Genomic DNA, 16789 nt, shown 5'->3' with positions numbered 1-16789 from the left:
TCGGGTCTGATTTCGGTCCTTCATATGAATAACCGCTCCTTAAATTAACTAAATTCACCGTCTCATGTGGATTCTTATCGGCTTGTGACGGTAAATGTGCCGGTTTTCTTGTGGACTGGTTCGCGGCTAACTGGGCAACTTGAGTTTCAAGTGCCTTGATAGATGCATCTTTTTGTTGATCACTTAGCTGCCACTGCTTTGTCAAACACTGCAACATCGTCTTCAACTCACCTATCTCACTTACCCTACCAGAAGATGATGCACCTTGATTAGGTGTAGGAAAGGAACGAGGCTTCTGAAAGCCTTGTTGAGCCTTATGATGAAGGACATATGGCTGCTGCTGCGGAGGAAAAAGGGTAGGATTGAGCACATTTTGACTTGTCCACCTCAAATTGGGATGGACTGCCCCATGGTTATTATAATAGGAACTCCCTCCTTGCTTGTATTGTTGAAAAGCAAGGACCTGTTCCTTCTCTGTAAGACAACCAACAGTAGTGTGACCGTCATTGCTCCCACACCTCTCACATGTGACAGTCTCCCCTCTAGTAAGCAAATGGACCGTCAGAGGCTCCCCAGCAGAATGCAACTCCATACTCAGCATAGTGGGTCGCCATTTCTTCAATAAGAGCCCATCCCTTATCATCGTTAGTGTTCTTTTGGAATCTTCCGTTGGATGATGCATCAAGTATGGCTCTGTGATCATCGTATAGCCCAGTGTAGAACTAATTGGACAAGATCCACGGATCAAAACCATGGTGAGGAAGAGACCTCACCAACCTCTTGAAACGGTACCAAGCTTCATAGAAAGTTTCATCCGGTGCCTGTTTGAAACAGGTAATCTTGGCCCTCAGCTGATTAGTGCGCTGAGGAGGGAAATATCTCTTATAAAAAACAAGAGCAAGGGTCTCCCAGTCTGTGACCCCCACGGCCGTACGGTTCAAATCATTCAGCCACTCCCTGGCTGAGTCAGTCAAAGAAAAAGGAAACAGAACCTCCTTAATATTGTCTCGAGTTACCCCATTTGTGGCGGGGATAGTAGAACAGTAGTTCGTAAAGACCTCCATATGCTTCCTCGGGTCTTCACATGCCACACCTCTAAAGAGATTTCTCTCCACCAGATTGATATATGACGGACGGATGTCAAATGTATTCCCATCCTCAATCTGGAGATTGAAACCTTTAGGAATAGATGATGCTTTAGGCTCCGAATGACTAGCATTATTCGGCATCTTTACTGGTTGGTTTATAGAACTGAAAGTGTCTTCTTCAAAAGATGGATTTTCTGTAAATAGGAAATGCTGAAGTTCGGGTTCGAAAGTACTCAAGGCTTCCTTTCGTGATTCTCTTTGCAGACGGAGTCTATGCCCGAAACAGACCTCTCTAGTTCGAAATCAGTTTGAAACTAACTCTAACTTTGTGTGACACGGGCATACACAACACTGAAAGAAAATAAAAAAGAACTGCCTCAAGGAATAAAAATTCCCTGAGATGGATAAAATAAACGAAACAAAGACAGATAGAGCAATTGCCTCCCCGGCAACGACGCCAAAATTTGACAAGATAGTCGTATACCTATCAAAAATAACTAACTAAACTAACTATATAGCTAGGGAAGTCGGGTCGATCTCCTCAGGGAGGCAAGATATCTGTAAAGGTCCGTCTATTTGGTCACAAATGGAGGGGCTTGTGCTCAATATAGCTAGGGAAGTCATATACCTAAGAATGGAGGGACCACCGTGGTTAAGAATGACAAATATGAATTAATACCTACTAGAGTAGTGACTGGATGGCGGATGTGTATAGTACAGATAGCTGAATGCCGCCACCAAGAAAGATCTCTTTCCCCTTCCTTTTATTGTTCAAATGGTAGAAAGGTTCACTTCTCATAAGTTTTTCTGCTATCTAGACGGGTATTCACGGTTCTTTCAGATCCCTATTCACCCAGATGATCAAGCTAAGACTACTTTTACTTGTCCTCAGGGCGTGTTTTCTTATCGCAGGATGCCTTTTGGTTTATGTATTGCCCCTGCCATCTTTCAAAGGTGCATGATGGGGATATTTTTAGAGTATATTGAGTCTATTATGGAAGTTTTCATGGGCGATTTCAGTGTTTATGGAAGTGATTTTTCTAACTATCTGTCTAATCTTGATAAAGTGTTGCAGCGCTGCATTGAGGTTAATCTCGTTCTTAACTGGGAGAAGTGCCATTTTATGGTCAAAGAGGGAGTTGTCTTAGGGCACTTAATTTCTGATAGGGGAATAGAATTTGATAAAGCAAAAGTGGAAGTGATTCAGCAATTACCTCCTCCTGTTAATGTTAAAGGAGTGAGAAGCATCCTTGGTCACGCCGGTTTTTATCACCGGTTTATTAAGGATTTTTCAAAAATTGCTAAACCACTTACACAGCTGCTGCTTAAGGATGCCCCTTTTGTATTTACTGACGAGTGTCTTTCTGCTTTTAATAGGTTAAAGCAGGCTTTGGTCTCTGCGCCGATCATACAGCATCCCGACTGGGATTTGCCGTTTGAGATAATGTGTGATGCCAGTGATTATGCACTAGGAGCGGTGCTAGGGCAACAGAAAGACAAAGCTTTAAATGCAATCTACTATGAAAGCCGAACTCTGGATGAGGCTCAAGTGAAGTACACCACCACTTAAAAAGAGCTGCTAGCTATAGTTTATGCCTTAGAGAAATTTCGTTCTTATTTGATTGGGTCAGAAGTTACTATTTTTACTGACCATGCATGTTTGAGGCATCTCCTTGCCAAGAACGAGGCTAAACCACGGCTATTGAGATGGATACTCCTTCTCCAGGAGTTTGACTTGCAGATTAAAGATAAGAAAGGAGCTGAGACCGTCGTAGTTGATCATCTGTCGCGACAAGAAGGGGAACATTCTTTACCTATTGATGAGTCTTTTCCTGATGATTCTTTATTTGCTATATTATCGTCTATTGTTAACCAAGAGCCTTGGTATGCAGATATAGCTAATTACGTTGTCAGTGGCAAGCTGCCGCCTGACCTTTCTCATCAGCAGAGGAAGCGTTTTTTGTATAACGCTAAGCAGTATTTTTGGGATGATCCTTATCTGTTTAAGGAATGTGCAGACGGTCTCTACAGATGGTGTATTCCGCAGTGGAAGACCAAAGTAGTCCTAGAAGGCTGTCACTCCTCTTCTTATGGTGGTCACCACGGTCCATCGCGCACCGTGGCTAAGGTACTTCAGTCTGGTTTTTATTGGCCTTCTTTGGTTGCTGATGCTAAGGCTTTTGTTTCAGCTTGTGATGCCTGCCAACGATCAGGGATTATTTCAAAGAGACACGAGATGCCACAAAATGGTATCTTAGAGGTCGAGGTTTTCGATGTCTGGGGCATTAATTTCAATGGACCGTTCCCATCTAGTAAATGTAACAGGTACATTTTAGTAGCTGTAGATTATGTGTCGAAATGGGTTGAGGCAATCGCTTCACCGCATGGTGATGCCAAGAGCGTGATAAAAATGTTTAAAATGATCATATTTCCCCGATTTGGTGTCCCTAGGGTCGTCGTTAGTGATGGGGAAATTCACTTTAAAGAGAAGAAACTAACTTCTATTCTGTCTAAGGTTGGTGTTCAACACCGGCGTGGTTTGGGGTATCATCCCCAAACTAGTGGTCAGGTTGAGGTCTCTAATCGTGAGATTAAGGAGATCTTGTCTAAGGTAGTTTCTAAATCACGGAAAGACTGGAGTCTTAAATTGGAAGACACATTATGGACCTACAGAACTTCCTTTAAGACACCGATTGGTTCATCACCTTATCGGTTGGTGTATGGGAAATCATGTCATTTACATGTTGAGTTTAAATGTAAGGCTTGGTGGGCAATTCGTGAGCTTAACTTTGATTCTAAGTTGTGTGGTCAGAATCGTCTTTTGTAGCTAGATGAATTGGAAGAATTTAGGCTTAATGCCTATGATAGCTCGCGCATTTACAAGGAAAAAACGAAGAGATGGCATGACAAAAGAATTCTACCTCGGGAATTTCATGTCGGGCAAATGATGTTGCTGTTTAATGCTTGACTGCGATTATTTCCTGGCAAGCTGAAGTCCAGGTGGAGTGGTCCTTACACGGTGACAGCTGTCACCAAATTTGGATCCGTTGAGCTAGAGGGTTCCGAGGGAAATCGGTTCAAGGTGAATGGGCAGTATGTGAAGCATTATCACGAAGCAAATGAAGCAGACAATTGTTTTGAAGTCCTGTACTTCGACGAGCTTGACGCGCCAATTAATTGATGCCAGAATGGTCGTGCGGGACCTCTTAAACCTACGCTCTCCGGGAGGCAAGCCGGACTGTTTTGTTGTATTTTTGTTGAACTTTTTCCTTCGCATTTAGTTTTTGTTGAACTTTAAACGCTGTTTTATGCACCCTTTGTATTTCCCTTGCTCTTTACTCGTGTTTTGCAGGTGCAGTAACTCGATTCTGTAGTTTTTCCACTCGATCGAGCACATTTGAGTCGATAATCACTCGATCGAGTACCATTGATACTCGATCGACAAGCTGCAAATTCACGTCCACTCGATCGAGTAATAATTTCGCTCGATCGAGTCTTTTTGACACCAATTCACTCGATCGAGCTGTTCCAAGCCACTCGATCGAGTTGTTTCGTCTTCCAGCTGCTTCTTTTCGTCTGTTGAGCTACTGCTAGACTTCCTTTGACCTCCCATATTCATGGTCGGTTTGGGGAGGTCCCTCTTCATGACGTCTTGTAAGTTTTCCGACTCCACTTACCCTTTTCTCCTTAGTTTGCATTTCTTTCCCTATTTTTGGTACAATGAGGTCATTGTACGGTTTGGTTTGGGGAGGTATGCATCCATATCTGTGTCTACATGTTTTCTTGCATTTCCGTTTGCACGTTTATTTACTTCCGCATGCATTGTCGTTCTTAAATTCAAAAAAATCACATAAAATCTCAAAAATTTCAAAAAATTTCACGTTTAATTTGAGTCGGAACGTTTGAACATTGACGCTACATTGAATCCTTACCTCTGCCTTGCATATTCTTGGCAATTAGTTGGCATGATAATGTGCATGATCTACGAGTTTTTGTTTCTCTCTTATCTGAACGAATAGAGTTGACTCACATATTGGCAAGCTACATTACATTCTGAGGTTAGTGCTTTATAAACTGGTGACATTCATGACCGGTTTCATTTAGGATGGGAGTAGTACTCTCTGTAAGGCATGTAACATCAATTTGCATAAGCATGAGTCTAGTCTTCTAAATACCTGTATGCATTCGGTCTGTGGATGGTGACACATGTTAGGAGAGGCAGTTCCCTTTATTTCATTCTACCCATGAGCCTCACATAACCAAATTGCCGTTTTTGTCCTATTAGCTACAAACCATAATTTTTCCTACCTTAGCCGAGCTAGTGATGTGTAGCTGTTTGGAATGCTTTACTACATTTTGGTTATATTTATTTGATTTCAGAAGTTGGTGGAAGAATCGAAGGGAATGAAAAGAAAGAAAATGCAGAAAGAAAATGAATGAAAAATGAAAAAAAAAGGAATGAAAAGAAAAAAATTGGAAATATGAAAAAAGAAGAAATAAAAATCATATGCGAAAAATGAGAAATTGTGTAGATGATTTTCACTCCCATGTTTTATTTATACTTTAGGGGAGTTGACAAATTTATGGTGTATTGTGAGTTGAGTGCATTGAATTTGCACCGTTATGTATTATTATATTGAGTACGAAGTTGGGATGTAGTTTAATATTTGGATTCGTTGTTGCTAGCCTGGCTATTAACTCCACATATCCAAATTCATCTTAGCCCCTTCTTACCCACTACCTCACTTATCCATATGTAAGTCCTCGACATGTGTCTTGGTCATTAGTTTGGTTGGAATGCATATGTACGGTCGTAGAGACTTTATTCATGTTAACTGCATGCATGTTCTTATAGGTCGAGTTAGGTAAGTGTCTTTACTTCTTTCTATCTCTCACATATATACTCACCTTGTGCCTGAATATGAGTGAAGAGCAATCCGTGAGAGTTCGATTTCTTTGAGTCTCGTAAGGTCGACGGTCCAGTAAGTCTGAAACATTGATTTAACTCGTTTGCATTTATCACTTGCCGCTTTGTTAGTTATTGCATTAAACTGGTTTTGGCGGATGATTTGTAGTTGATGCGTTGGTCCCGTTCCACTGTTTATTCTTAGTTGCATTCATAGTTTGCTTGGGGACAAGCAAAGGTTTGGTTTGGGAAGATTTGATGCGTGTATTTTATATAAGGTTTTTACCACATTATTACACGCATTTCTGTACTGTTTTACGTGGCATTTAGCTACAAATACCCCCGAATAGTCTACTTTGGTTTGTCTTGTGTAAATTGTAGGAATAGACCGAAGAGAAGATAAATCGAGCCTAAACTCATTCCATTTGGATGCATTTATGGAGAACAAGGAGCCGGAGCTTGGAATCTATCACTTTGAAGACGAACGAGCTGAATTCGGAAGGTGTCTTAGTGCCTAACGCGCCAAAATAGCTCGATCGACCACTTATCTAGTCGATCGAATGCTTTATACCATGAAGATTACTCGATCGAGTTGTTTATCTACTCGAGCGGTTTTATTCCTCTCGATCGAGTGGTTTGCCTTGTATTTGTATTTTTCCGCCTATTTTCGTATGGACTTTTGGTAATTAGGCTTTGGATTAGGTTTAAGGGGGAAGATTTTCGTGTGCTACTAGGGAGTAGACTACGTAACTCTTCCTCACTTCTTCTCCGGGATCTTACTCACTGCTTCCCTTTCCTTTACATTTTCCCTACTCTAGAACTTGGATTCGGAATTCGTAATCGGTATCATTATTTCCTTTTAATTCTTAATCATAATTACTGTTTTAATTCTTTCTTTCCCTTATTGCTTCATTTAAGCTCTCTAATTTCATTGCTATCATGTTTAATTATTTTTATCAATGTATTGTTGTTGTTGAGTCGATGATGATGTGTAGCTAATTCCCTTTTGCTAAGACTAGGGGATCCATGATTATGAAGGAATAGTCATCGCCATATTAGGTTAATACTTGTGTAGTCTTTGTTGTTAATCGCTACAGTTAATTGTTTATGTCTAATTGAGTCGACGCAATTAGGCATTTAATCGTGGTAAACCTTGACCTGGACCGGAAGGTTGGAAAGGGTGAGACTCGTAGCGAACATTAAGGCACCGTAGTGAGGGCGGAAGTTAAGCTATTTGTCCTTTAGGGCGAATTGAGACTGGAAGGAGATATTCACTGCCCCTTTGACCATACTTGTATTGACCTGAGGCCTAGATTGCTTGACTGAATGATCATGGTGAACCGACTGTCTTAGCTGCTTTTCCTTTATATGCTTAATCTTTATTCTCTGCCTTTTTCTCTTTCTCTTTCTCATTAGTTTAGAACAACCCAATTAAAACCCTCCAAATTGGTTAACGAGACGAACTTAAACAAAGTTGACATTTTCCCATCTCCCTGTGGAGATCGACCCGACTTCCCTAGCCATATTAGTTAGAGCCAGTTCATACAAATTCCTCAAAATCAAAAATGAATTAATACATAGAAATACAAAAATACCGTCACAAGCCGATAAGAATCCACATGAGACGGTGAATTTAGCTAATTTGAGGAGCGGTTAATCATATGAAGGACCGAAATCAGACCCGGGGAAGGTAATTATTGCTGATGAACAGTGCACTGTCAAAGAAAAAGAGCTGACGACAAAGAAAGTACTCAATCGACTAATTTCTGGGGGTCGATCGAGTAAAAATGCTGAAGAAAGGATTCGATCGAGTGGAATTTCTACTCGATCGACTGAACAGGAAAAAAAAGAGCTCGATCGAGTAAATAATGTTGGAAATTATTAATCTCATTAATTTACATATTCATATATGAAACAATTTATTTAGTCATAAAATAAATTCTAGATCTTATGCATGCAAACATCAACAAAAGTAGAGAAGAAATCATTGTTCTTACTATAAGATTTCGGTCTTATGGGCACCAACAAGATGTCCTTCTTGTTAGTTCTTGAGCTTTCCAATAATGGATGAACATTCATGACTTCAAAATAGAAGCCCTCCAATAAGTAGCACCCAAGACAATCCCAAAATCCCACAAACTAACATGTACTAGATATTTGTAATGTGGTTTACCTTAAAATCGGTTACTAATACTCATATACTACTACTAGTATTATTAGTGATTGATTTGTACAAATTTGATTCATAAAACTTGATTTTATGAAGAACAAAAGAGAGAAGGTGGTTGGGTTTTCACAAAACATGAGAGAATGAATTATGGAGAAAAATCTCTCTATATTATGCACAAAAACCGGTTGGCACATCAGGATTATGGACCATTTTTCTTTTTCCTTTTTGTCTTCACAAGACAAAATGTGTAAGCCTTTGTCCATAGTCATGTCACTATCAAGTGTCATAGACAAATGAATAAGACAAATGAATAAGACAAAACTTCTAAAATTTGCGGTTTTGATGTGTAATATGGAGTCCATTTTATTTTTGTCAATTGTACAACTGTATGTCATGTGACATGTGACATGTCTTATGTCATGTTTTAATTTAAAATGCATATTTAACAAATTAAATATCATTTACAAATTAAATAAATTACATTTAACAAATTGACTAGTAATTCAAAATTACTTTCACATAAAATGGTCATTTAATTACCAGTTAGTATAATTCACATTGTAATTATAACTAACTTATCATTCTCATCTCGCGTGTTTCGCAAACACCGATTAATTTTAGTAATATAACTTCTTAAATTACTAAATAAAATATTATTTAATCACATTATAATAAGATGTCATTTTCTCTCTTATGATGATAATTTTTTCAATTTTAAGGAATTAATTAATCTGTATCGACATATAATTAATTAACCTTTTTCAATTAAGGGAATCGTCCTTTAGGTGTGACCTCAAGGGATCAACTGATCACCACCGTCGCACGGCAGTAATGTCAAACTCTAGCCAGCCAATCATTTCCGATATGTGTGGACCAGTTGACTAAATATTTAATGTATCATGCCTTTCGTATTCTTGTTATGAGATTTAAATATGTGATCAATATGATCGACAATTGTGATCGCATTATTGTCGTAGGACACATATTCCAACAATCTCCCACTTGTCCTCGACAAGTGTGCGTCACCAATTCTCTTGTCCTATTACTATCTCCCACTCAATGCAAGGTGTCTTTCGGGTCGTACTTGCAAGTGATCATATCGAGAGTGGTTTCCTCGATCTGGAGAATAACTGATTGACCGGAATTTTCTACCATAGAAACCTTCCGAGCGTGGCCACGCATTTCCAGTTCATTACTCCTCGAGTGGCCCTGAGATATTGTTTTAACCCTGACAAGGGGGTGGGCAATTCCTATCGCACTATTCCCTTCGACTAGCCACAGCCATCATAACCCAAAATATTCCCATTTGACCCCATTTACGAATGTCGTAGTAACATAAATCAAAGCTAATATGAAACTGTTCCATCTTAGGCGAACAGTCTTTAGTCAAAAGAATCGACTCATTAGAATACTATAGTAGCTCTCGCCACGACCAGGCTATATAAATTTGCCAGAACTCTATAAGCGGTCACTGCCCGACAAAGTGTTCCTAACAGTCTGCCTATGTGATCGACTAGTCATCTCACATGACTGTATGGCACTGAACTTGCCATCAATCGCAGCACACTCCAGTTACTTCGAGACGTCACCTCATACAAGTGACTATGGGCGAATACTATGTTAATCCGGGTTCACTTTAACGGGGTTCAATATCGTCATACAACCCGTTTGAATGTAACAAAGTATAATAAAAGAGTTTTAAAATAAAACTCGAACGACCAAATGTGATTATCACATATGAATAGTCAATGCCTGATTATTATTCCATATTCTATAATCTAATTTGATCTTGTATGTAGTTGTTTATCTCAATTCAATTGAAATGTCATGATTCATCATGTTAAGCCTATGAGAAGGCTTTGGTTAGTAGGTTTTATCAACTTCTTGTACCTTACTCAACCTTACTACATACTCGTTTTCCTTTGTAATGTATAAATTTGCATTACAAAACTTTTGAGTACGTGTCGAGATCCAATCAAGACATAGGCCGTCTAGCCTTAGAATAGCTTCCACTGTTTTCACAGTGTGCGGGACTCATCCTTCTTGCACATCTCATGATTGCAAGTGTACTCAATTTCCATTGTAAATATTTCTCATTGTTCTTTATTGCCTAGAACGATTCTAGAAAATCTATTTCTTAGATAACATAGCCACAATGGTATCTTAACCATCCTAATGTGTTTTGATTATGGTTTTGTCAGAAACTATGCGCAACCTCAATTGTCAATTGTCATTTGTGTAACACCCTTACACAAAATTGCTTCATAAACACTTTGCATTACATCCTTAATGCTTCTGCAAGCACTTAAGGGTAATCATTATGGCTTACTTGGTAACTATTACTTAAATTTGATTTGAAACAATTCATCATACTCAGTATATGAAGTGTTATACATCATTTCCTATTTAATTGATTCGGCAGCGGAAGCAAATAGAATCAATCAAATATGTTCAATTCGATTGAACTAGTCATGAATCTTATCAACATAAGACTCCTCATTTGAAGCTAATATCATGTGGATTTATCTCCATAAATCCGGATATTAAAGATTTACTATATTTGTCCAAAGTCTTAAATCATTCGCAATGATCAATATGTCATCCACATATAAGACTACTAAAATTTCCGTAACTCCCACTAAACTTCATGTATAAACACAACTTCTCGACTTATCGGGAAAATTTTCATACCATGATCAAATTATTGATTCCAACTCATTGATGTCCTACTCAAGAGCCTCTCTTAAGTTTCACATTAACTTAGGATGACAAGAATCTACAAAACTCAAGACATGTATTGAATAAATTCCTTCTAATTGAAGAAGTGGGTTTTAGATTCACTCGCTATATGTATATCATCATAATGAAACACAATCCCTAAAAGATGCAAATAGACTTAAGCATTTCAACTAGTGTAAAACCCTTTGCCACCAATCAAGCTTTGATATCTAACAATTCACTTGGAATTAATTTCGGATTTTCATGGCTCTAAGCCTTGTATTGAGTTGTGACTTAAACACTCTCATGTCAGTCATATGTTCATTACTTTCCAGAAGTAACTTGAATCAAACAATTTCTTTGTAAGTTGTAAGCTCTTTACTTTCTTAAAAGTAACATGGATTCATCATCTTCAACAAGTGATGAATTTAACCTCCTAGGTTTTGAAGAAACAACGTTTTACACAAAACGTTTCACGTAGCCAGGAAAGACTAGTTTCTTGCGACATAACATTCTTTGTGGCTCTTGAATAATTTCTCCCACTCCGTCTTCTAGAAATAAACTTGTATTTTAGAAAGTCAGCTTCACGAGCCACAATCCCGTTGTACTCGTGATTATAGTAAGGAAAAATAAGCATTTGTTTATTTTGAAAACTTACAAACATGGTACCCTACCATTTCATATCTCATATGATTCGTTTTAGATTTAGTGGAAAAATAATTTAGACAAAATGATAAAACCCCAAAGAGGATCAAGTAACTCAAAGTAACTTGATTGAAGTCCAAACCATATTGAATAGTGTTTGATTTCTTTATCCAACCACACATTATCCCATAAGGCGTGCTACGAGAGATTAATTTGTGATACTATATCACATTTTCTTTGGCTTATATCAAAGTCTTCACTTTGATAATCACAACACGACTAAATCGTGATTCTTTGAACTCATTGAATTTCTTCAAGGATCTCTCTATTTACCTTATTAAGTAAACACATTAGTGTCAACTTAAATTGTTGGTAAAAGAAAATGATCAACCTATTTTAGATCAATGATTTACAACCTCGATCTCCTTTTCAACCAAAAGGCACGAGACATCTTGCTTTGAATACAAGATACGCATATACCATAAGATCTAATGGTTTCAAGAGTACTCGATAACTCTTTGCGTTCGTCATTCCAGAATCTAAGGTTTAATCTTAGGTTACCAATTTGAGTCTTGCATCATCTTCATGATATATTATTCTAGTTTGGTTTAGAATATAAGCACCTTGTTAATGGGCTAGCCATACATCAAATCATGGTGTATAGGATCACAAAAGTGAAACCTCTTTTGTATCTTAACAAATTTATATTCTTATTTGGAGTTTATGCACTTAATAGTCATAATTAAGTACAACTTTAAACTCAAAAACTAGATTGAGTACACAATGACTCTATCTCTCAACATCATTGTTGCTAGTCGTCATATTCTAATCATCCTATGTATCAAATACAATGATGAAAACCTCCACTGGTTTCTAATATTGACGAAGTAGTACTAGCAAAATTTATGTCAATCAAATAAACATTTAAAGAAGAAGGTCCTACTAGATGTCCCACAACTAACTTGTTGATTCTTCAATAATTTGGGGTAGTTTCCTTTCTAGCGTCCAACAATTAAGACAATGGAAACTTTATCGGTCGGGATTGATAGGTTTAGTATCGTTATTCTCAATAACTTTACTTTTAACATTTCCTTGTATCAATTCCATTCTAATTTTACTTCTTTAAAACGTTATCCTTTTCTTAACGGTTTAAGAGAATGATCACACTCATTTCAATGAGTCTTTGCTAAGAGAAGCAAAACTGAAATTTATGAAGACTACTCTTCAATTTATTCGTTTAGTCTTAAAACATTCATTGAAGTGGTTGCGGTATTTTGGTCAATTTTGATTTCAAACAAATCTAGTTACCAAAATGATGTGACGTTTCAAATTACTTAACTCAATTAAGCATATGAGAAACAATTCATTGTAAGTAGATATGTTAGTCAAGAATCAAAAACCCTTTTGATCACGAATAACCTTTATCTATACTCTTCACAAGAGATCCTTTCAATGGATAATACGAGGTTTTTAGAAGAAAAATTCAAATTTTGTCTTTCGTTACGATGCTTTAATGAAGATTTGAATCAAAAATCGCAATGATATCGTATATGAATTGCGGTAAAGAAATAGAACAATATCATAACGGAATAGTGGAAAACTTAACATTTATCATTTAATTAATACTTGTAAATAACAAATAAAGCATTTACATAGTGACCTCTACCCAACTATGATAAATGATTCCAAGATCCAAATTCATATTAACTTGGGCACGGGGTAGCCGATGGAACCCTTATCAATATAACTCGGTGGATTAACTATTTAATCGATTCTACTTTTAGAACTTTTGGTCGATAAAATTACTCTAATATTTATCTATAGCCCGGAACACATGCGACTACGGTCACAAATACTTCCGTTGAGGTCAATCCAAATTTCGAATAAATGTGTCCATGATCCAAATTCACATTAACTTGGGCACGGGGTAGCCGATGAAACCCTCATCAACATGAATTCGGTGGATAGACATTTATCACCCACTTCCCCTACGTAACAAGGTTTGTACCCCGGGGTGGCCGAGTGCACTCCCTCGCGAAATAGGTTTTCATGGTTTCTACTTTTTAGTAAGGCTATGTCTCAATTGTTTATTTTTTTAGCGAGAGGTCATGTCAATTTATTATCTATCACGTTTTAAGTGAACTAAAGTGGTGAACTACGATAATTGTAATTGACACGGTCGATAAACTCGATTAAAATGATAATGCATGTTTTAGTTATGGCGATTTAGCGATGCATGCAACATATAAATAAAATGCAAAGCATAAATTAAAATCCTAGTATGGCCTTCCTAAAATAGTAAATCTAATAAAATATTACAAATTCAGAAACCAACTCTTTTGGTCCCTTGAACTTCGGTCTTGGCATGCATTTCAAGGCAACACTTTTCTTTATTGGATCGCCTTCTCGAGTGACACCGTCTTCAAGGAACTCGGGAATAAATAAATTACCTAACAAATTACATAATTTCCTATTATACATTTGTAATTAAAAATAAAATAAATCTATTAAATTACAAAACGGTGATACGAGATCACAATAAATTACAACCGAACCGATATTCCCATACATTTCGGGTAATACCAATTAAAACTAAGGCCATACTAAGTAAAATTACATAAAATTAAAATATGACAATCATAAATAAAATGCAGCATTATAATATGTATAAACATGCCCAATTTTATACTAAATCGCCTTTAAGGAACCAATATCGTATATTAATCGGTTTTTACGGATTTGCGTGATTTAACCTTTTATAATCACAATAATTACATAAATTCATATTTATGTACAAGTTAATTACCCTAACCAAATTAGGACTCAAAATTAGTCTCCACTAACATATTGACAATAATTAACTTATATTTCTTAATATTGTTCATAAATGGACTCAAAAATACAATATTATGTCATAAACTTCAAATTAAATCATAAAAATTTCAAATAAATTTGAAATTTGAAATTTTAAACTCATGAACATTCTGGAAAAAATACCATGACACTCATAATGTTCAAAAACTTAGGTTAAAAATTTCTAAATTTATCGAGAAAAACAATGTTGCGGTTTATCGGATTTATCAATTATAATCATAAAAATATGAGAAAAATTATTTTTCTTAACTTTTCACTTTTAGATCTGAAATATATGATAAATTGCAATATGTGACGTTTTTTCTTTGTCATGAAGTATGTTTTAGCATTTTTACTAATTAAAGTCACTATTTATGTGATTTTTCATCAAAAATTCATAAATCATGCATAAAGACTTCATTATAGCCAAATATTTTACACACATCTTGTAAAATTGCATGTGACAACATACTAAATTTCTAAGACCGGATTCGAAATATAACTCATATTAACCTATTTTCTCATTTAAATTTGAATTTAACATGAAAAATCCATATTTCGAGCATAACAACTCATAAAATTATGAAAATTTACAGGCCATCAGTATATAATATATGTGAAAACATATCTAAAAACCAAAAAAGATTTAATACATAGAAATACAAAAATACCGTCACAAGCCGATAAGAATCCACATGAGACGGTGAATTTAGTTAATTTGAGAAGCGGTTATTCATATGAAGGACCGAAATCAGACCCGAGGAAGGTAATTACTGCTGATGAACAGTGCACTGTCGAAGAAAAAGAGCTGGCGACAAAGAAAGTACTCGATCGACTAATTTCTGGGGGTCGCTCGAGTAAAAATGCTGAAGAAAGGATTCGATCGAGTGGAATTTCTACTCGATCGAGTGAACAGGCAAAAGAAGAGCTCGATCGAGTAAATAATGTTGGAAATTATTAATCTCATTAATTTACATATTCATATATGAAACAATTTATTTAGTCATAAAATAAATTCTAGATCTTATGCATGCAAACATGAACAAAAGTAGAGAAGAAATCATTGTTCTTACTATAAGATTTCGGTCTTATGGGCACCAACAAGATTTCCTTCTTGTTAGTTCTTGAGCTTTCCAATAATGGATAAACATTCATGACTTCAAAATAGAAGCCCTCCAATAAGTAGCACCCAAGACTATCCCAAAATCCCACAAACTAATATGTACTAGATATTTGTAATGTGGTTTACCTTAAAATCGGGTACTAATACTCATATACTACTACTAGTATTATTAGTGATTGATTTGTACAAATTTGATTCATAAAACTTGATTTTATGAAGAACAAGAGAGAGAAGGTTGTTGGGTTTTCACAAAACATGAGAGAATGAATTATGGAGAAAAATCTCTCTATATTATGCACAAAAACCGGTTGGCACATCAGGATTATGGACCATTTTTCTTTTTCCTTTTTGTCTTCACAAGACAAAATGTGTAAGCCTTTGTCCATAATCATGTCACTATCAAGTGTCATAGACAAATGAATAAGACAAATGAATAAGACAAAACTTCTAAAATTTGCCCACCAATTTCGATTTTGATGTGTAATATGGAGTCCATTTTATTTTTGTCAATTGTACAATTGTATGTCATGTGACATGTGACATGTCTTATGTCATGTTTTAATTTAAAATGCATATTTAACAAATTAAATATCATTTACAAATTTAATAAATCACATTTAACAAATTGACTAGTAATTCAAAATTACTTTCACATAAAATGGTCATTTAATTACTAGTTAGTATAATTCACAACATCTTGTAATTATAACTAACTTATCATTCTCATCTCGCGTGTTTCGCAAACACCGATTAATTTTTGTAATATAACTTCTTAAATTACTAAATAAAATCTTATTTAATCACATTATAATAAGATGTCATTTTCTCTCTTATGATGATAATTTGTTCAATTTTAAGGAATTAATTAATCTGTATCGACATACAATTAATTAACCTTTTTCAATTAAGGGAATCGTCCTTTAGGTGTGACCTCAAGGGATCAATCGATCACCACCGTCGCACGACGAGAATGTCAAACTCTAGCCAACCAATCATTACCGATATGTGTGGACCAGTTGACTATATATTTAATGTATCATCCCTTTCGTATTCTTGTTATGAGATTTAAATATGTGATCAATATGATCGACAATTGTGATCGCATTATTGTCGGAGGACATATATTCCAACAAATAAAACTGCTCGATCGAGTGAATTTGCTGAAGAATGTGCTCGAACGAATGACATTTTTGGTCAATCGAGTAATGCTGATAAAGAACAACTCGATCGAGATCCTGCTAGTGCTCGATCGAGTGAAAAATCACCTGAAAGACCACGTTCGAGAG

At 36.3% G+C, this 16789-nt stretch overlaps 1 non-coding gene across 1 annotated transcript; it reads left to right on the top strand.

Moving 5' to 3' along the window:
* The first annotated feature begins 747 nt into the window (after nucleotides 1-747).
* Nucleotides 748-853, top strand: LOC141635530 (small nucleolar RNA R71). Its single transcript, XR_012540212.1, has one exon. It is a non-coding gene; the product is annotated as a small nucleolar RNA R71 (small nucleolar RNA).
* The last annotated feature ends 15936 nt before the right edge of the window (nucleotides 854-16789 follow it).

Source organism: Silene latifolia, chromosome Y, assembly GCF_048544455.1.
Source record: "Silene latifolia isolate original U9 population chromosome Y, ASM4854445v1, whole genome shotgun sequence".
Lineage (NCBI taxonomy): Eukaryota > Viridiplantae > Streptophyta > Magnoliopsida > Caryophyllales > Caryophyllaceae > Silene > Silene latifolia.
This window is presented reverse-complemented; position numbering and strand designations above follow the sequence as displayed.